Source organism: Macrobrachium rosenbergii, chromosome 18 (assembly GCF_040412425.1).
Source record: "Macrobrachium rosenbergii isolate ZJJX-2024 chromosome 18, ASM4041242v1, whole genome shotgun sequence".
NCBI lineage: Eukaryota > Metazoa > Arthropoda > Malacostraca > Decapoda > Palaemonidae > Macrobrachium > Macrobrachium rosenbergii.
Window position 1 is genome coordinate 28650393 of NC_089758.1, and position 23425 is coordinate 28673817.

Sequence of the window (23425 nt, forward strand, 5' to 3'; positions counted from 1 at the left end):
AATGGGCACGCATGTTTTGCTGGGGCATGAAATCCGTAACCGCGAGTCGTTTCAATTCCGGCTGGTCTGAATGACTACTTGAGCCATTCATCGGGTTATGAGGCAAGGGTAAGTCAATTGTTGTTGTAAACCAACCGTTAATAACAGACAAAGACGAAAGAGAGAGAGAGAGAGAGAGAGAGAGAGAGAGAGAGAGCTCAGACGTAATGTTAATAGAGTAATCGACCCAGAAGGTCTATAGCACTCCTGATGCCGTTCCGAGATTAGCGGGAGTAGCTCCTCTGATTCAGTTCCGAGAATTTGTCTTAACATGTTTTGTTAGAGGCGCTAGAACTCTCGAGACATCCCCGTGGGGTTGGTGAAAGCATCTTCGCAGAAAACGTACTTGTGTGTGAGATTTGGCTAAAATAATTAGAAGAGGAGAGGTTATTACTGTGGCTTACGAAGTATGTTCGTTTTGCTTTATTTTTCGGGCACGTTAAGTATCCTGAAAGACTATTTAACTTACCCCTTGACCAGTTCTTTATTTCTCCTTCCTTCCTTCCTTCCTCCTCCTCCTTCTTCTTCTTCTTCTTCTTCTTCTTCTTCTTCTTCTTCTTCTTCTTCTTCTTCTTCTTCTTACAGTAGGATAAATAATTAATGTATAACCTACACAAATGGAATTCTAGATAATGATGATAAATATGATGCAAAAAGCATTTATATTGTGATGAAGTAGTTTATTTCTTCGTAACTAATGACATTCTCATTTTAGAAGTTAAGGTTAATAGCTACTTCTACGACATTTCTGCTCTGATCCTATATGGCTCAGCTACGAAGAAATACTGCGCATAACTATAATTACTACGTTATAGACGATCCTAATCATCTGCCACATATTGCTAAAACCACGAAACAAGAATTTAACTTCCTCTCGTGAAACCGGCAAGATATTCTCTCAGGTGCTTGATTTTCTCTCAGGTGCTTATGACGTCGTAAGCGGTTCATAGGACCCCCTAAGAACCATAAAACTATCGTAAATTCCATAAAGATTCTCATGGCCAGCCTCAGCTGTTCTGCCTTTGACAACGATGGCCGTATTCCATTAAAAAAAAAAATCCAAGGTACTAAAGCATCAAATTGCCGTTTTCTGCAAGGTGTTTTAAATAATTGTAAAGGTTAGCCTACTCATCCATCAGTACTTGATATGTCATGAAGATGTCATCAAACTGATAATTGAACAGAAACAGTACAATTAAGGTAAAAAAAAAAAAGGCTGGATTGTAAATAATGAGTGATCTTGCAACACATTTGATTGATGATGGTTATAATGAAATTTGAGTTCATCTTCGTAAATTTTTAATAAGAAAGATCATTGATGGTTCTAAAAATTCTGTTCATAACGTTTTGCTGTTAATCCATTGTTGATGTTATCTTTTCAGATATGTTTTTATAGTTCAAAGCTAGGAAGGGACTGTGACTAATGAATGAATGAACGATTATGTGCTAATTTTTATTATTAACGTAATTTTCCTATTGAAATAGTAATCATAATCATAATGTTATAGTTGCCGTTATTATGTCTGGAGGTTTTATTACCGTGCCTTGTCAGCTGATGGGTCAACTGTGCTTCCCATTTTTTAAGTGTAGATTGCCAGAGCGCGATAATGAAACCTTCAGATGTGTTGCCAGTAGGTATAATAATATGAGTAAAACTTATAATTTTTTTTTATGATAGTGAACTCACGCTGTTTCAGTGGGAATTTAACTACAATGATTTACTATTCCCCAAAATCAATCAGTGACTTTTGTTATATTTACCTGGTTGTAATTTACCTTAATTACCCTAACCTGTTCACCCTGAGGGCCAGCCAAACACGTTTACTCCCTTTCTAAAAACCTAAAAAACAAAGAATTAAAGTTGAAGTATCTGTGATATTCGGAAGCATTTCTCTTTCGAGAAAGCTAAACCTAAAAAGCAGTACAGTGACCTACATCCGAATGTCACTCATCGCCCTGTACAAACAAGACAGGACTGAATGATTCAGAGAACATTTTTCGAGGTGAAATTGTTAGCTCCTCAGAAATGACACCTACGATGGCAGATCTGTCACTTTGCCATTGATTTTTGGCAAGGAAAAAAAAGGGGGGTTGGAACTCGGCTAACATTTATTGTCTCACGATTCGTCCGTCCTGTCACTGATTATTTCGTCTAGTCCGCTACGTGTAACATACTTCCCATTACTCATCATGAAAAATATGGAATATGGTAATTTATGTGATGACCTTCGTAATTATTGAAATTCACAGGATGTAAGATCCACCGTAGAAAAAAAAGATAGCTTTGTTCAAGATGTGAATCTATACAACCAGTTGTTAATAAGCAAAACCACAAGGATAAATAACAGCATTGGATTTAATCCTCTTAAAGCAAGACTTTTCATTGACATTGATAAATTGAATCTTACTGATAAAATTAATCTTAAATTATTATTGATTGCATTTCCATATGCTACAAACCAAATAGTTCATCTTATTGATAAATTGAATCTTAAATTACTATTGATTGCCTTTCCATATACTACAGACTAAATAGTTCCTCTTATTGATAAATTGAATCTTAAATTATTATTGATTGCTTTCCATGTACCACAAACCAAATAGTCCATCTTATTGATAAAATTTATCTTAAATTATTATTGATTGCTTTCCATATACTACAAACTAAATAGTTCACCTTATTAATAGATTGAATCTTAAATTATTATTGATTGCCTTTCCATATACTACAGACTAAATAGTTCATCTTATTGATAAACTGAATATTAAATTCTTATTGATTGCTTTCCATATACTACAAATTAAATAGTTCATCTTATTGATGGATTGAATCTTAAATTATTATTGATTGCCTTTCCATAATATACTACAGACTAAACAGTTCATCTTATTGATAAATTGAATCTTAAATTATTATTGATTGCCTTTCCATATAGTTCATCTTATTGATAAATTGAATCTTAAATTATTATTGATTGCCTTTCCATATAGTTCATCTTATTGATAAATTGAATCTTAAATAATTATTGATTGCCTTTCCACATACTACAAACCAAATAGTTTATCTTATTGATAAATTAAATCTTAAATTATTATTGATTGACTTTCCATATATTACAAACAAAATAGTTCATCTTATTGATAAAATGAATCTTAAATTATTATTGATTGACTTTCCATATATTACAAACCAAATAGTTCATCTTATTGATAAAATGAATCTTAAATTATTATTGATTGCATTTCCATATACTACAAACCAAATAGTTCATCTTATTGATAAATTGAATCTTAAATTATTATTGATTGCCTTTCCATATACTACAGACTAAATTGTTCATCTTATTGATAAATTTAATCTTAAATTATTCTTGATTGCCTTTCCATATACTACAAACTAAATAGTTCATCTTATTGATAAATTGTATCTTAAATTATTATTGATTGTCTTTCCATATACTACTAAATAGTTCATCTTATTGATAAATTGAATCTTAAATTATTATTGATTGCATTTCCATACACTACAAACCAAATAGTTCATCTTATTGATAAATTGAATCTTAAATTATTATTTATTGACTTTCCGTATACTACAAACCAAATAGTTCATCTTATTCATAAATTGAATCTTAAATTATTAGTGATTGACTTTCCATATACTGCAGACTAAATAGTTCACCTTATTGATAAATTAAATCTTAAATCATTATTGACTGCCTTTCTATATGCTACAACCTAAGTAGTTCATTATTATTTACCTGTAAGAAAAGAAATATAAACAGGAGTTACTGTCTGTAAAACAATTGCAATGCAAAGAAAAGGAAATTCATGAAGATAGGATGTCAATAGAATCAAATAATATTACGAGAAACAGATTAAAGATAGAAATTCACGTACTGTTGGACGACAAAAACAAAAAATTGCTGTAAACTGAAATCTTTTCCTTAATAAAAGTGTAGCCATCATGGTGACAGAAACAAAATTGACAGGATTTTCAATTCAACCGTACAGTATTATGGAATTTTCAAATGGTAGAGGATTACCCTTGCCAAGTTTAAAAAGCAGAAATTTATACTGTGTATAAGTCACTTTTCCTACTGCAAAGCAAATATCAGGAAAAGAAATTTTCTTATGCAATACAAGCTTACATACATTTTCTGTATGCATATTTTTATAAAACGTTCATGATTTAGAATCATGAACTCCTTCATCAATCAAGAACCTGCTAAAAACTGCAAAAAGGAATTAACGGATCGTCTTACATATTCAATCAAAAACGTGATTCAATGTCAACAGCGCTCACTCGGTATTGCCTGACCTGGAGAAATTTGATAAAGTGACCAAAAACCGTGAAATGTAGTTACCCGCGTCACTACGCGACAAAGGAAAGCGCCCGTGCATGCCTCAGACACCAGATAAATAATTTCGCTAGAAATTGTTTGATAGATGCAGGCCGGTCTGCGAGGCATGATGGATGAACAGATCTGTGCCAGGAGGTTTGAAGTGTTCCGTCAGAGGTTCAGTGGTGGGCTGAATGGAATGCTGCATCGACTGGGTTGTTAGGTTTGTTGTGTATTCTTTTGACACATATATATATATATATATATATATATATATATATATATATATATATATATATATATATATATATATATATATATATATATATATATTATATATATATACATACATACATACATACATACATACATAGATACATGCGCACACACACACACATATATATATATATATATATATATATATATATATATATATATATGAGAAGGCCCATAAAACTATTTGAACGTTGCAGCCATATATTTCGAGCACTTCCTTCTGTGACTCTGTTCACTGGTAAAATATGGACAGATGAAATGTTACAGGAGTATATATATACAAAGCATATGTAGGTGTGGCATTAAGTCTCCGATGGTATGCAGGTGACCGTTCCCAAGAAGGAGGGAAATAAACAATTCCCTGGTGGTTTTTGGCCTCATTAACTCCTGTTTTGCGATTCGTCTAGTGGTCGTGTTTCCTGGAGCACCTGTTTGAGAAGAGGTTTAAGGATTAACCCGTCGATTTCATCCTCTTTCCAATGTCCTCCTGACAAGTTCATATTGTTGGTTTGATTGATGATAGCAGATTCCAGCATCTTTCTTTTGTACGGATGAAATCGACGGGTTAGTCCTTAAACCTCTTTTCAAACAGGTGCTCCAGGAAACACGACCACCAGACGAATCGCAAAATAGGAGTTAATGAAGCCAAAAATCACCAGGGAATTGTTTATTTCCCTCCTTCTTGGGAACGGTCGCCTGCATACCATCGAAGACTTAATGCCACACCTACATATGCTTTGTATATATACTCCTGTAAACATTTCATCTGTCCATATTTTACCAGTGAACAGGGGCACAGAAGGAAGTGCTCGAAATATATGGTTGCAACGTTCAAATAGTGTTTTATGGGCCTTCTCATATTCATATTACACTGTGGTATTACAGTAAAAGACATTCATGTGTATGTATATAGTATATATATATATATATATATATATATATATATATATATATATATATATATATATATATATATATATATATATATATATATGTGCATATATTCAAACATACTGGATTAACCATCTACTTTATACCCATCTATTATTCAAAATAATTAGTGCAGTATATATTTTTTAGTAAAAGCATTATATCTTAAACGGAAAAACAACATTTCAGAATCTTGACAGCACATTGCGTTAAAAATTCGTTAAGATCTACGACCAAGCCACGGCAGACAATTCCGTGAAAAAATCAGTAGCGTGAACGCGTTCACTCCGAAACTTACGAAGCCCCATATTTGCCGTTTCTTTTCCACGCTCCTTGCAAAAGAATGAAAAGAAAAAAGGACGCTACCTCTTCCTTTGCAGAGGCTGAGTGGGCCTCTCCTTCATTCTCCAAGGGCCAGAGAGTGACACAAGAGTCTTTCATGAGTGTAGGGGTCAAAGGATGTCGAGAATCACCGAGGCAAAGGCCGAGTGGCTAGGCGGATTGCGCCTGTAGGAATGGCACGGATTGCATGGATGGAAGGGAGAGAGGACAGTTGGATGGGAGTGGATGAGATTAAGAAAGGGGAAGGTGCGCGAGAAAACAAACTCCTCAGTCAACAGTGTCTTGACAATAAACTGGAAGAAGGGGAAGCGACGACTTCGGCCAGGGAGCTGGGTTTCAGGAGAGAAGGAAATGGACGTTTCCCGAGATTGATTTCTTGAAGATTCTTGCGTATCATATTTCGTATTTGGCGATACTAATGGTTTATTGGTCTTTCATTCTATTGTAAGTCTGTAATCGTGTAAGCTTTGGCAGTAGAATAGCGGTAACTCATTAATTTGTAAATTTTACGAACGGCGTTTTCATATAATGGTTTGATTATTATATTACTGGAGTTTTTATTTCTACACGATCATTGAAAGAAAATTTCTATTGGAAACTTTTATGTTCGCATTCACTTGCTTGATTAATTCCGGCAATGATTAGCCAACTTTCACTAGATGTACCTCGTAGGGGGTTAGTGCCGTCAGTGCATGAGCATTACTTAAGGTTCTTTGCATCGTCCCTTTGGCCACTAGCTGCAACCCCTATCGTTCCTTTTACTGTAACTCTTTTCATATTTTCTTTCTTCCATCTTACTTTCTACCCTCTAACATGGTGCAACTGCGAGGTTTTCCTCCTGTTACACCTTTCAAACCTTTTCGCTGCAAATTTCCTTTTCAGTGCTGAATGACCTCAGGTCTCAGTGGTTGGCCTTTAGCCCAAATTCTGTATTCAATTCAATTCACTAGATATACATTTACGAAAAGGGTTTTTTCCTTATGTAGAAAATGGTTTCTGATTGCAACAAATACCAGTTTCGTGTGTTGCATAACAAATTGCTAATATAATTTACTTCCCATTTACCGTTGAAAAGATGGTTAATTGCACTTCATATACCTTCTTGCATTGCCAAAATTAAGAAAGCATTAGGCTATTTACCTCAGAAAGAACATTCTCGATACATTTTCTTTTTAATACCATTGATAAAATCAAGTGACATGTCTGCTTCCTCATTTCATTGAAGACCTAGACGTATTCAATCCTCTTTGGTAATTGTCCTTTTCTTTACGTCATTCTCTGAGGTACTGTTGAACGGTTTGCCCAACTAATCCATTAAAAAAACTTTGAACATTCACATTAGCTAATCATTCATAATTACTCGTGTAGTGTAACATTAAGATTTCCATACGTGCGTGTTACGGAGAAAGAGATCAGCAGAAGAGATTCATAGCGGAAGACAATATTCTGATAAGATCAGCAGAGCCCAACTTCCTTTAAATTTCGTCGGGAGATTTGACTAAATCACATACGACCTTGATGGTCCCCACTTCCTCAAAGCACTTTTATGGCTTCTCATAAGAGTGAATTGTCGTTATGGGAGATGTAAAAACCTCTGGCTCCCAAAATGTGGCCGCCAGTTTGAGGGGAAAAGACATTTTACCTCGACCTTTACAGTAACGTTGCTTCGTGTCGAAAGACTTTGCTTTTGTGTTTGAAGGTCCTTTTTATGCTTTACTCTGATTCATGTTATATGCTATTTTTTTATTATTATTTCATTGTGTTGGAAGTGATCTGAATACTATTCCGTAATAGATTTTAACCATACTAGAATTGCAGTTGTAGGTGTATGTGTATTATGATCGTTTTCATATTCCTGGTGTCAAAATAGTAAAGCCACAGAATTGATATATACGACATTTTCGACCTTCAGCAGAACTTGTGGGCCGTAAGAAGCAAATGACAGAAAAGCACAACAGTTGTTATAGAAGAGCAAAAGATGGACGTTTTTAGGGAGAGACGATTCAGGGGGAAAAAAGGGGCTATGAAGCCAAGAAGCTGACTTGTGCTTACACGCCGGGGAAGTAGGGTAAGTGCCATTTTTTTTATGAGTATTAGCCATTCAGGAAGCCATGATTTAACTTCTAATCTTTTTCTGCGCATGCTCCGTGTATATTTATGCGTGTTAGCGTCTGGTTCGCCTCATATTTGTTTATTTACATTTTTCTGAACTGTGTATGTATTCGCATTAGGAGACTAATGATTACAATGCTTGCCTGCCTGCCTGCATGTCATTTACTCTCCCAGGAAATCAGGACAAACAGAGACTTTCTCCACAAAAAAAAAAAAAAAGAGTAAGAAATAAGACGCAGGGCAGCAGCCAGGAGATCTTTTGTTAGGAGGTCATCATTGAAGATACTGGAAACAATAGTGGGGAGGGAGAGGAAGAAAAAAAAAAATGGGGAGAGGGGGAAGAGTAATTAGCAAAGAACTTCGGGAGATTGTTTCCCTAAAGACAGAAATGGCTGGCGGTGGGTGATTAATTTCTCCGATCTGGATCGATGTAATGAATCTTTCCTTTCCTCGACTTTGTCGATTTCCTCGTTCTCCGCTTCTGTTTATCTTATGACGACAAGCTCTGTGGGTAAAAAGTAAACACAATGACTGAACCGATTTCCAAGTAATGGTTTTTTCGTAATGAGGACCCTTTGCCGTCTTCAGGTGACCGTATTTTCTTATAACCGTATCGCAGTTATTAAATACCTTTTCGTTCTCTCAACACATTGGGTAATAATTCTGATACCACATGGCCAACTGGTTTAATTTTTTATAAGCATTTTTCAATTCCGTCATATAGAGGACATTTTTATTAGTACTTACGTCTGAGACGGAAATTTTACTTTTTATTTCGTACATAATATAATCATGTTATGAATAGCTTTTTGTTGGGTGAGTCAGTAGAGCTGCGGACTGTCACTCGACGGGCCGGAGTTCAACTCCCCGGCCGGCTGATGAAGAGTTAGAGGAATTTATTTCTGGTGATAGAAATTCATTTCTCGCTATAATGTGGTTCGGATTCCACAATAAGCTGTAGGTCCCGTTGCTAAGTAACCAGTTGGTTCTTAGCCACGTAAAATAAGTCTAATCCTTCGGGCCAGCCCTACGAGAGCTGTTAATCACCTCAGTGGTCTAGTAAAACTAAGGTATACTCTCTCTCTCTCTCTCTGTCATATCTGTAAATGATTTATTAATGTGTTATTGCGCTATTACTTATATCTCTATTTCAGTATAATCAGTGACAGTCTTTTTCTTTATTATGAGCATCGTATTACACGTGGATTTGCTCCGAACTCTCTCTCTCTCTCTCTCTCTCTCTCTCTCTCTCTCTCTCTCTCTCTCTCTCTCTCTCTCTCTCTCTCTCTCTCTCTCTCTCTGTCGGTCTGTTGTAAAAATAATTCACGGCCGAAGTATGTAATAATAATAATAATAATAATAATAATAATAATAATGCGACGGTACAGGGACAGTAACGTCGGTTTTATTACTTTAATTACGTTTGGTTCATTATTTTTATCCTCATTATATCTTACATTGTAAAAAATATGAAAAAGCTTTACAATGTATCTATCTTTATAATTTTATGAAACATTTCAGAAGAATTTTCAATAAAGTCCAAATATACTCGCATTATATAGGTTTGTGAAGTAACCAGTAGTATCCCTTAGCAAGCAAAACAATAAAAAACATGCCTTCAATTGCCCTTTCAAAAGGAAATTAAATGCACCGACGAGCTCGACTTTTAATTCCATTCCGACACGCAACACCGCAGAGACCGAAATTAGAATTTGCCACAAGATTAGAAAGAAGGAAGAGTAGGAAAAAAAGGAGAAACATTCCATCATACAGAGTAAATGAAATGCTATTTCGGGACCTAGGAAGAAGGCTTTGGAATTAGCGCGTGGTGGTACACGCTGATGAATGAGAGATTTCTTTTCCCCGTTGTGAAGCAAATCGACTGTGTGTGTGTGTGTGTGTGTGTGTGTGTGTGTGTGTGCGTGTGTGCGTGTTATTTCGTTGCTGGATCAAAGTTCTGGGCCGGAGTTTGACACGTGTGGTTAGTTAATCACGGTTTTGCTAAAACGGGGTCTTTCCGAAGCCGATGACATTGTCTCCCCCCAGCCCCCCCTCCTCCCAAAAGGGAAATTTAGTTAGAGAGATACTTAAAAAAAAAAGCGATGATTGCTTGTAATGGAACATACGTTATTTCCTTGTTAAGTAGTGAATCGTAAAAGTAAAAAAGAAAAGGTCTGGAATAGGCTGGTCTGCGGGCTTGCCATGTGACCTTGTCTCTCTCTCTCTCTCTCTCTCTCTCTCTCTCTCTCTCTCTCTCTCTCTCTCTCTTTATATATATATATATATATATATATATATATATATATATATATATATATATATATATATATATATATGTACATACACATATTCTTACCAGAGAAATTCCATTGGCTCACTGTTGAAATGAGCGAGAAATACATCGAAGTCTTGCAACACTTTTGCACTGTGTTTGACTGTTTGATTCTCTCTCTCTCTCCCCTCTCTCTCTCTCTCTCTCTCTCTCTCTCTCTCTCTCTCTCTCCAGAAAGAGAGAGAGAGAGAATCAGACAGCCAAACACAGTGCCAGAGTGTTGCAAGGCCTCGATGTATTTCTCGCTCATTTCAACAATGAGCCAATGGAATTTCTCTGGTAAGACTCTTGGATTATTTTATAGATCCCCCTTATTATAGCCGAGTCTTATGATTTAACCGAAAATAAAAGATTGCGGCGAAGTGAAATGTAGCGTCTGGAAATGCTTTGGTCTTGCAGCAACGAGGATTCAGAGATTTAAAGATAAAATTAATCCTTCGTCGAATAACGAAGGGTTTCTCGTCTCCATTACGAATGCGTGGGTTACAACTTCCGTATTTTTCCCCTCGATATTCTTGAGGATTGAAGAGATTAGAATTTGCAGATGCTTGCAGTCGACCACAAGTAAGGCTAGAGAGAGAGAGAGAGAGAGAGAGAGAGAGAGAGAGAGAGAGAGAGAGAGGAAAACGAGACGAAATACAAATGGAAGATTTCTAAACGGCCTGTTGTGGGATGAAAAACAAAATGACTCCGTTGTCAAAACGTTCTTTCCACTGGCAATGTTTCAGAAGTTTCATTAGTCCTACTATCTCTCTCTCTCTCTCTCTCTCTCTCCCTTCGTCATGTACACAAACATACACTATATACACTATATATATATATATATATATATATATATATATATATATATATATATATATATATATATATATATATATATATATATATATATATATATGCTGTATATGCGTACATATACTGAATTAAAATGCCTAAATATATATATAACCGAACGTTTCGCGGAGTGTGGATAAACGTTGTTTATTATTTACTATACATTAAATATGAAACGTTTGTGATATATCTGTTTGGATGAAGTGTTTTCACAAATTCCGTCAGGTTTCATTTGGAAAAGTATATTCATAATTATCTGAATTCTTGAGAGACTGATTTTTCTAAAACAATAATAAAAGTGGTGACTAATCTCTGAACATTATTTTCTCTTACGTTTTTACTCAAAAAAAAATATAAACATCGTATTCCCATTCTCGCCTTCCCCCAAAACGTCAACGAAATCAACGTGGCTATAATGATGTCGCCCAAATAATATTCATTATTCTCCGGAAGAATTTCCCGGTGCAGTAATTTCCGAGAAATCAGACGTCCTCTGTTCATCGTATTGCAAACCGTATGCTGGCGACGGTATGCAATTCGATGCCTCAAAGAGATACAGAGTTCTCTTAAGGAATGCACTTACTAGCTGATATGAGCAGATGCCAGAGATAAGATGCCTTCTCTTTCTCCTGTCTCTTTCTTTCCAACTTAATTACCCAGAGTTTCTTATCTCGGGAAACAAAAGCAGAAGAACTCGCTGGGCTGCCAGGGTTTCCTTCTGTTTACTATTCAGGTTGTTCTTCAGTGGACAGACAGAAGCTGGGAGAAAGAGAGAGAGAGAGAGAGAGAGAGAGAGAGAGAGAGAGAGAGAAGAAAAAACACACATACACACAAGAGAGAGAGAGAGAGAGAGAGAGAGAGAGAGAGAGAGAGAGAGAGAGAGAGAGAGAGAATGAGAGAAGAATCAGACAACTTGGCACTTAACTGGAAATAAATCTTTGAGCTGTCTACTTTGAATTAAATCTCACACAGTGATGAATATGTATTTATAATACATATAAAGCTTTTTCATCAGCACCGCCTTAAACTACTTTTCATGTCGTTTTTATAAGCATGTAGTATTTGGGAACTTTACCTGTGTTTCCTTTTAATTAGGGGGGGGGGGATGGGGAAGTACATTAATTGTTAACATAATTATTACCATTTTGTGAGAAATTTTGCCCATTTCTTCCATGCTTTTGGGGTAAAATCTACTTCCCTTCATTAAATGTTTACTCTTTCTTGGTATTTAACACCAGTTGTAATTAATATGGAAATCTAAAGCAGATGTTCAAGATAATGTCACATAAAGATTTTTTTCACGCTTCAAAGTAGTAATATGTTTAGGCAATTAAAAAGACATAATTATGAAAACATACTTTGACAAAAATTAACTACGTGTAGGAGGCCTTTTTTTTTAACGTTTTCACTACTCTGATTTCTACATAATCAGTCTTATCTTCATTACGATAATTTGCAATTACCTTATTGCGTTTCTCCATCAACAGATGACGCTCACTTTCCATTAGAGCATTAAGTAAGACTGGCCGGAAGAAAAACAGAGAGAGAGAGAGAGAGAGAGAGAGAGAGAGAGAGAGAGAGAGAGAGAGAGAGAGAGAGAGAGAGCAACGGACCCAGGAAAACCCTTGGTTGTTTGAGCTCTCTTCTCGTTGACATAAAGATGATTGTGTTTACTTGGTTAGTCATTAACTTCAGGTTGTAGGAAAATAATGGTATGTTGCGTCCACTCTCCCCGTCCCCCAACTCTCTCTCTCTCTCTCTCTCTCTCTCTCTCTCTCTCTCTCTCTCTCTCTCTCTCTCTCTCTCTCTCTCTCTCTCTATGAGGAAAACGTTAAAGGATCCAAATAAACAGTAACTTTGTGTTCAGAATCCCGTCACATCTAATCGGCAGAAATATCCTGGATTATATTTCTTCCAATATAGAGTTTTTTTCATTTCATATATTATATTTTTGTCATTCATTCGTTTTTGTGCAGCTGATAAACAGGAAATTTTCTAGTGATTACATGGACTGTACAGAATTTTAACTGTTTTACGTGAAACTTGAGTATCTCACCAAAGTTGTGAAATTTTGCGTTATGAAAGTGAAGATAAATATCAGACAAATACAACAAAATAAATCTTATATTTATGACTCAAATATAACAAATGGAATGCTGACTCACATGAACTAAATGCCTATTGCGCGACGTTCGTATTTATGGCAATCTTTGGGCCTTAATAATTAAACCTTAGCCATTGGTGGAAAAGATTCATTACGAAAGGATTAGAGAAGTAAATCCTTAATTTATTATTGTCAGCAAAATGAAATACACAGAGCTTTATCACAGAACGAAAGGAATCATAAATTTCAGCGGAATTTAATTTTGCGTTTCTTATCGTTGTGGCTTCTGCATGCTTGTGATAGTAATTCCATTGTGGTTCTAGGTTCCGTTTCATTACAATACCGCCCGAATGAATATTGGAATATTTTTTGCCAGGTATGAAAAGGCATCACTAATACAATATGTCGCATTATTTCCAGTCGAAATGAATGCAATTAGTTAGTGATAATTTTGGAAAATTATATATATATATATATATATATATATATATATATATATATATATATATATATATATATATATATATATATATATATATATATATATATATATATAATGTGTGTATACGACATATGTCTATATATATATATATATATATATATATTATATATATATATATATATATATATATATATGTGTGTGTGTGTGTGTGTGTGTGTGTACACACATATATATGTGTGTGTATGTATGTATGTATGTATATATATGTTACCGGCCCGATTTTCGAGGCCGGTATTTTATTTATTTCTCTGCTTTCTTTAAGGGCAGAGGTTAGCATCTCACTTACTCTGAGATGAGTTTGGTAGCGAGAGCCGACTTGTTGTGTCAGCTGATCTCTCATCTTCACATCATAAGTTATTCATTTCACCTAACTAAATTCCAAGGGTTACTGGAATGAGACACTGAGTTACAAAACTAAACTTTATTGACAGAAGTAACGGAAATACCTTCAAATAAGCGACGACAGAATGAAATCGAATGACTCACACATATCTATGAAAATCTACTGAATAAGGTCCAAACATCGACACCCGATTATTTAAAGTAAAATGCATAAACAACCCATCTGTCATCCACAACAATAAAACGGTCACACGGTTCATTATAAAAGTCATTTCATATAAGAATAAATGTCACACCACTCCCTATTTTGAAGAGGAACTTGGGATTCCTGTAAAAAAACGATAACATTAAAAACCAAATTCACAAAATTCAAATGCATAACCACAAGATTTCACTGCAACATGGATAGAGTTTTTCCAGAGTCTGGAAAAAAAATCTAAAATGTTTATGAGTTGTTCTCACTTCACAAAAGTCCTCTGGAGCACAGTCTCCATGTGAGTGTGTGCTTCCCCTTTGCACAGTTCACATGCTCAGTTATACAATTAACGGATCGCAGTGCCCACTCATTTCGCAACGCACATATGAACACACTCTCGTGTCATCCCCAACGAGTTCAGTGTTCGACAAAGACAAGCCCTCTGTACTCCAAGGCGTCACGAGGTACTTGGTCACACACGTACCTACACACTCAGCCGGAATGGAGCAGTTCCCGACGCAAGTTAGTTCAGAGACCAGGAAAAAAAAAAGCAGTGATATTCTCTTCAGATCCGGATCTGTAACCAGATAACCTTCTAAACGTTTCTAAGCTGAAATTGCACGTCCACTCCACGTGTTTAGCAACTAAGGGTCTCTGAGAACGTTGACTTCTTGCTGAATGCGAAAAACACCCAAGCATTTTGTTACATGCTGCGTTCAGTCATATGGTGTCACGCCTTCGAAAAGCTATCACATTCTTTTTTCGAAGGTCACCTTCGTGATCAGTTACATATATATATATATATATATATATATATATATATATATATATATATATATATATATATATATATATATATATATATATGTATATGTAATGTAACGATACGGATACGTTCTGTACAAATAGTCTTTACAATTTTATCCTTTTTTTACTTATTTGCTTTTCTCTATGTTTATTCTAGAAGCTTGGTATTTGCATGAACTCCTTTTAGATATTTTTTTTATTGTTTTTGTCAAAATGTCTGGATATAGAAGGTAAAGTTATTACTCGACTTTAAAGTATTTGTTTGTTGTATATTGCCTTTGGAGCGCATTTTATTGTAATGGAAATGTTTACAGTTTTTATTACTATTTATGTATGTTTCCTTTAGTATGAATTAATTGTCGTAATTATCTTTAGATCATTCCATATAATTTGGTAATTTACCTTTGACGTACCCCTCTCTCTCTCTCTCTCTCTCTCTCTCTCTCTCTCTCTCTCTCTCTCTCTCTCTCTCTCTCTCTCTCTCTCAAGATTCTATGTAATCTCTTTAAGCGGAACTAACACAATGCGGTTTTCAACCGTAACAAATATATTATTTCTCGTTACGCCAAAGTCAAGAAAATCAAGCATCTCTCTCTCTCTCTCTCGAAGAAGAAGAAGAAGAAGAAGAAGAAGAAATCTATGAAATCTCTTAAAAATAATCTACCTTATACATTGTGTTTCCAACCCCGGCAAATAAAATATTTCTCTTTACACCCATGTCCAGCTAACCAAGCATATTCTCTCTCTCTCTCTCTCTCTCTCTCTCTCTCTCTCTCTCTCTCTCTCTCTCTCTCTCTCTCTCTCTCTCTGTCGAAAAAGAAGAAGACTTAGAATTCTATGAAATCTCTTAAAAATAATCTCCCTCATACGTTGTGTTTCCAGCCCCGGCAGATAAAATATTTCTCTTTACACCAATATCAAGCTAACCAAGCTTCTCTCTCTCTCTCTCTCTCTCTCTCTCTCTCTCTCTCTCTCTCTCTCTCTCTCTCTCTCTCTCTCTCTCTCGAATTCTATGAAATCTCTTAAAAAAAATTACCTCATCATACATTTTGTTTCCAACCTCTCTCTCTCTCTCTCTCTCTCTCTCTCCGAATTCTATGAAATCTCTTAAAAAAAATTACCTCATCATACATTTTGTTTCCAACCCCGGCAAATAAAAAAGGAAATCAAGCCCCTCTCTCTCTCTCTCTCTCTCTCTCTCTCTCTCTCTCTCTCTCTCTCTCTCTCTCTCTCTCTCTCTCAGAAGAAGAAGGCGAAGAAGAAGAATCCTATAAATCAAGCAAATCAAGCATCAAAATGCGATAAAAAGAAGATTTGTGAAATCATTTCGGCGAATAACATCGCAAGGGGAATGCTGCAGATAAATCATTTCAGATTATTTGGTGCTCGTCCGTGCGACCCTCTCCCTGAAAAATATTCGCTCGTTTTCGTTTATTAATTTCATATTGTCCTCAACCCCCCTTATGATGAATTATTATTATTTCATTATTGTTTTGCTTGGACACACACACTCTCTCTCTCTCTCTCTCTCTCTCTCTCTCTCTCTCTCTCTCTCTCTCTCTCTCTCTCTCTCTCTCTCTCTCACACACTAATTTTTTTAAATTAGCATAGCTAATTATATTATTCCCCTATTTCTAAGTACATAATTTGCAGCTCCATAAATTTCCTGATCTTGATTTGCAGAGAGTTTCTTAATTATTTTTTGATAACTTGCATAAATTTGGTTTTGTTCTTAGTACTATTAATCTCAATTATTTGAACGGGCTTTGTATGTTATTGGGATCTAAGAGAAATTTAGTATTGCATACCGGATAAGCTCTTATCTCACAGGAGAAGGAGTTTCGACAATTGTGTCCTTTTTGGGAACTGAAGCGCATTAAATTAAGCATAGACATATATATATATATATATATATATATATATATATATATATATATATATATATATATATATATATACACATACATACATATCAAAATCACAAAACACTCCAAATAAATTACGTCAACAAATTGTTTTTAATTTTAAGACAATTATTTTAATTTTAAGAACATTTTCAAAGAATGGAGAAACAAATAAATAAAATTTCTCTTAAAATTAAAAATAAATTTCTTTATGTAATTTATTTGGGGTGTTTTGTGATTTTGCTGTTTTAATGTGCTCTTCTGTAACACATATATATATATATATATATATATATATATATATATATATATATATATATATATATATATATATATATATATATATATTGTGTATATATATAATATATATATGTGTGTAAATTTAACAACTTTAGTGTGTTGTTTATACATGTGAGTTACAGTACCTAAGATGAAATTTAGACAAATAGTAGGAACACTTACATTACATTTAGTGTATTGTTCATGCATGTGAGTTATGGCACCTTAAATAAAATTTAACAAAATAAAATAAAAACACATCACATTCTGACAGCAAGCAACAACAACAACAACAACAGCAGCAAAAAAAAAAAAGCATTCGGCATTCAGTAATACCGGCCGGGGGTTCGAGTCAATAGAGAAGCGAATGCAGGATCAATAAACTCGCTGATGGAAAGTAACGCAGAGACTCATTGTTGGTCCACAACAAAGGCTTTATGTGGGTATCGGATAAAAACATTTAGATAATATGCGTCCCTCTAAACACCTGAATGTTCCCCCCATTGTCATCACTGCCTTTCTCTCTTTTGGGATGGGGCCATTCATATACCTCAAACGATCGAAGAGTATTCTTCCCCTTTGTCGTTTATCTCTGTAAATAAAAAAAAAAAAAGAAATATAGTCGGAATCGCGCTGGAATTCCTATAGACTGTGGCGTTGGTGAATATTTGCACGGGTTCGTAATCTCCCGAGGTTTGGTAACCAATAATTGCGAGCATTTGTATGTCAGTGTGATTTATACGTTTAAAAAGAAAACAGAGAGTCAGTTGTAACACGTTTGACCGTGATTTAATGTATTAGTTTAAGTACTTATTTAAATGATGATATACGAAACAAAACGTTAACCTTGATAAGAAATGTGTCAATCATTTAAAGGTATATGTATGTATGCATGTATATATATATATATATATATATATATATATATATATATATATATATAAATTTATATATTTATGTATATATACATTATATATATACTGTATATATATTTATATATATATATATATATAATACAATCATACACAGAAGTATATGTATACGTATATTAGATACATAGATAGATCAACAAATAGATAGATAGAAATATATTTCAGGCTATTTCCTTGAAAAGACTGTAATAACTGTGTAATCTTAAGTCAAATATATTATGTTTTTTTTATTAAAGAAAGATACTGTATTCTGTATCAAGTTTCCAAGTAATATTACATTTTGTAATCGAAGACTAAAAAAAAAAAAAAAACTGTTTCTTGTCACAATGCGAGCGTCTCCTTCAGAGACGAAGGAGACATTTCATATTTTATTCATAATTCTGTAAAGAAAATATAAAGGAAAGAAAACTATTTTATTTTTTCTATTATTCGGTGAAAAGATTGAGGTGAATCAAATTTCCTCGTTTTGAAAGAGATCAGGAGCTTTGACGTTATGTTTTAACTTAAATGTTTACTTTTTCGAAACAAATCAGAAATTCATGCAAGGATTATATTCTTTTGTATTTTTTTTATTTTTATACCTTTCTCTATAACTGCTGTTAATTATCCAGCTGTTGTTAATTATCCAGTTTGAAAGTACTTTAAACTTCCTTTCATTTCTTTTCAAACGCATTTCTACCGATCGATGCACGACGCGTATAACGAAGAAAGAAAAAGGTGAATACTCTTGGCAGTAAGATAAAAATAAAAATGAAAAAAAGCCACTTAAATACATGATCAAGACTGGCGTCACGTCCTCCCAATATTCCTCCCTGAACAGAACACCAGAGAAAATCGACGTAGCTTTCTCTCGCATCGGCAACGGGACCTTTCGAATTACTTCACAAAATGGCTCAAAAATATCTGATTCTTCTTTTTTCTCTCTGTCCCCTTTTTTTTTTTTCGAAACTTTAGGGTCTTAGTGTCTCCCATTTCAGGGCTGAGATGAACGGGTCGGAGGAGGGGGCGGATTTAGTAGGGGCCGGACGAAGAGATAAGAACGTGAAGAGATTTGTGCTGAAGAGAAAATCCTTTCAGAAGGTTTTTCTTTCTTTTTTTTTATTAATTAAACATCATTTCTTCACGGTGGTTCTTCACGTTAGATTTCAGTGAAAGACAATTTTGACAATGCAAAAGCATCGGTCCTTGTAGTCATTATGATGTATTTGATCATAGTTCGTAGATGAGTGAAATAGTTTTCTGTCGAGTTTTTTGCTATTTACTTACAACATAAATAGTTTTTAAAATTCAAATATCGAGTAAGTCTCGTACGTTAATTCTATATTGAGTATGCCTGAATTTTCTTCTGTGTATATATCTTTCATATAACTCTTTTCCGTAAAACGTTAGACAGAATTCAAATATGAAGTAAAAGGTCATAAATACTATATACGCAGAAAAATTCCCCACCGGTGATGCAGAGATAATTTTTAAGTAATTTTAGGTAAAAACAAACTATGTAAAGAGGCTCTTCGACTGATGCAACAATTTTTTTAAAAACCCAAGGGAAAAAGTGAAGGGTTTGCTAATGGACTTCCTAAGGAATCATAAAAAGTATTGAAACTTTCCTCTCATTGTTTCAGTCTGACACTGTAAATAACTTCGAAACGTGTAAGTTTCATGCCGGGAAAAAAAAGCCAGATATGAAGATACACATTAATGAGAGAGAGAGAGAGAGAGAGAGAGAGAGAGAGAGAGAGAGAGAGAGAGAGAGAGAGAGAGAGAGAGGTTGGTGCTGGAAGTCCATTACAGTTTGTCTTTATCTTACCCATTAAATTTTTATTAGTATCTTTATTAACAGCAATAATCTCCACCTCCTTATTTGAAACACATACAGGATATTATGTCAGCATTAGCTGAGGTAAATATTATTGGGCTTACTTGAAAAAAAAAAAAACATCACTTTAGGATATACGCTGGGGCACTCTAGTATAGATCATCATTCAGATGCGGGTTGATAATTTAAAGTGTTTTTTTTTTATTATATTCCTCGAGGGATATTTCTCCTCAGTGTTAAATTAAACCTTCTCCCGCATACTGTATATTTATCTTTGTGCTGCACTTTTAATAAACGAAAAAGAGACAGACAGATAGAGATAAAGCAACAGATTTCTTACTTAACCTCTCTCTCTCTCTCTCTCTCTCTCTCTCTCTCTCTCTCTCTCTCTCTCTCTCTCTCTCTCTCTCTCTCTCTCTCTCTCTATTACTATAAACATAAAAAGGCATAAACTTGCTTCACATTAACATTAAACCATGTAACTTAATGTTCTAATCTAAATAGAGCTCTTGGAACTTCATTAAGGGTTCCCAAACTGCCAGGGCTCTTTTCTGTTTAATGGAGGCCATATGAAAAGAACCTTAGGAAGAAATCAAATATATATATATATATATATATATATATATATATATATATATATATATATATATATATATATATATATATATATATATATATAATTATATATATATAATTAATATTTATATTATATTTATACACACACGCATATATTCATTATATATTCTTCATAACCTCATACCATTTCGTACATTGTGTATTTTAATAGCTTTGACATAGAAAGCACGGCTGCCCTTCAGAACCAAACAATAATTTTTTTTAAATACCGAAAAAGACGAACTAAATATATATAACTGGTCAAGAAACCCGCTTCTCTACATTTCTGTCACAAGCTATCAACTAAAAGTTTCCTCATTAAGGGTGTTATTCCGAGGAAGGCCTACAAAGTTTCCCCCCACCCCAACTTTTTTGCTTTCGTTTTCGGTAGAATAGCAAGACTTCCGTTTCAAGAGTAGATGGAGCAGTCAATTTCTTTCTAGCTTTCTAGAGGGGAATATTTCCTCTTTTCCGTTGAATATTTCGAAAGGTTTCCTGGGGAAGCTAGTAAGTCTTATCGTGCATAATATGAGCTAGCAAAAACTATGATTTACTTGAGTTTTATAGGAAGGTATAATGAGCGCATAGCGTCCATTAGATTTAGTCAATTTTCATCAGTATGTATAATTTTTTCATTGATTTATACAGGTGTGCGATGTCAGATATCATATCGTTTGTCTTCAGTCTCTGATTCTACAGTTACTGGAGATCGTTTAGCGAAGAATACATTTTCAAACTTCAGTCATAAAACTATCAGGTTTTGTAAACTAAATATTGAATAAACAATACTACAATACTGTACAGTAATCAGAGTGTCATGTTCCCGGATTCTTCTAATGATGCCTCATTAGCCAACTTGTTCATAGGTAATGCACACCACTCGCGAATCTACTAGTTGCCGTCATTAGCCAGGTATCAGATTTGACACCATTAGCGATAGACATATCGCGTGAAATTTGCGACCCTAATTACTGAATCATATCCTGTGATCGTTGCAGCACACTGCTCAAATATCAATTCATTAAACCGCCACGACTTTCATTTAACAACACAATCGTAGGCCCCCCACCCACCAGGAGCCTCATTGCAATTTGCGGGGTCATGGTCTGTTCAGGAGCAGATTGAAGCACTGATTATTAATGAATTTTCTAAATGTGTATGTCCTCATTTATTTTTAATACTTTATATTGACATCCCAGAGGCTAAACGTGTAGATTTTCATATACTATTTTTCATTCCTATGGACAATCTTTGGCCTTGTTTTTTTTGAAGAGGTAAGATATATATTAATAATAATATAAATAAAAAAATGGTTAGTTATTATAAAACGAAGGTTCTTTGCATTTTAAAGATGGTTTGGACATGTGGGGGGAATGAGGATGATAACGTAATATGAACAGTTTATAGATTGGAAGTTTTAGGACTGAGGAAGGAAGGAAGACTGAGAAAGCGTTGGTAAATGGTTTTATAAAGATATTTGAAGGCGTCTTAATATCCAGAAAATACGAAAGTTTGTAGGTAGATGGTAATGAAACGGAAGGTATGTATGTATGTGGGTGTTTTTGTGTGTGTACAGGGTGTTTCGAAATTCAGAGCCCCCACTGCTACAGCATAAACTAAAATTGATATGGACAAAAACAAAAGTAATTCAGAACAGGTATTTATTTAAGTTTCTCTCTGAGTATTTAATATTTTGTGTGGCTCCATCTGCCTGTACCACAGCCTGTATTCTTGAGGGGTATGATTTCAGCAAATTGCAAAAAAGCTGAGACTCAAACTCCATTTCCCTGAGCACTTCGGTCACCTCTCTTTGCAGGTCGTCGAGGCTTGGTATACCATCATAGTTCACTGTGTGCGCCTCAACACGATCCTTTCAGATACTACCAATGTTTTCACACATTAAGGTCAGGGGAGCTACCTGGAAATTCACTTGACGAGAAGAAATCGATACCACTGTTTCAAAGCAGCTCCAGTGTCTGATGAGCCTTGAAACATGGTGCCTTATCATGCAAAAATGTGACTTCTTCAACAGATAACACATTTTCAGGATCTCTGAGGAAAGGAAATACTCCACCAGTAAGCACAGTTTCTCTGAAGTATTCGCCATTCCATGACTGTCCATTTTCTTTGATGATCCACATTAACCGTTTGGCTGTGAAACAGAGAAAAATTCCCAAACATTCAGGAAATTTCACAACTTGGTGATAGCGCACATCATTGCTGTTATCATCCAGCTTTGCAGCCCAAATGATGTCATTTTTATGATTTGGCTTCCTGACTGTGTAAATGAAGAATTCATCTGATGCGGCAACATGAAGAAAGTCGGCTTCATCCCAATCTTTAAGAAATGAACTACAAAACCATGTACGGTCTTCTCTCTGTTGCTGAGTGATGTTAGTCTTGCTGATAACATGAAATGGCTTGATACCAGATTTTTTCAACTCATGATATACAGCACTATAACTTCTCTTCTTTCCCCTTTTTATTTCTAGTTCAAGCGCCAATTTACGTAAAGACTTTCTTGTTCTACCCACTGCCTCAACTATGATGTCTTTTGACTCCTGAGAAAGGACTTCAGGCCTTCCAAGATTCTCACTCTTTTTGCGATGAGAGTCATATGAATTTTTGTTCCAGTTTCTTTTAACAAAGGATTCATCCCTTTTAATGTATTTAGCCATCCTGGAACGTGAAATGAAGGATGCAGCAGCATCCCTGGCCTC

The 23425-nt window shown here is 34.8% G+C and overlaps 1 long non-coding RNA gene across 1 annotated transcript in view; it reads left to right on the forward strand.

Annotated features, from left to right (window-relative positions):
* The window catches only part of LOC136848236 (uncharacterized), a 375132-nt gene that overhangs the window by 151767 nt on the left and 199940 nt on the right, over positions 1 to 23425 (forward strand). The window contains exon 5 of the long non-coding RNA XR_010855981.1: positions 7843 to 7998. This is a non-coding gene — a long non-coding RNA (uncharacterized lncRNA). The remainder of the gene's footprint in view (positions 1 to 7842; positions 7999 to 23425) is intronic.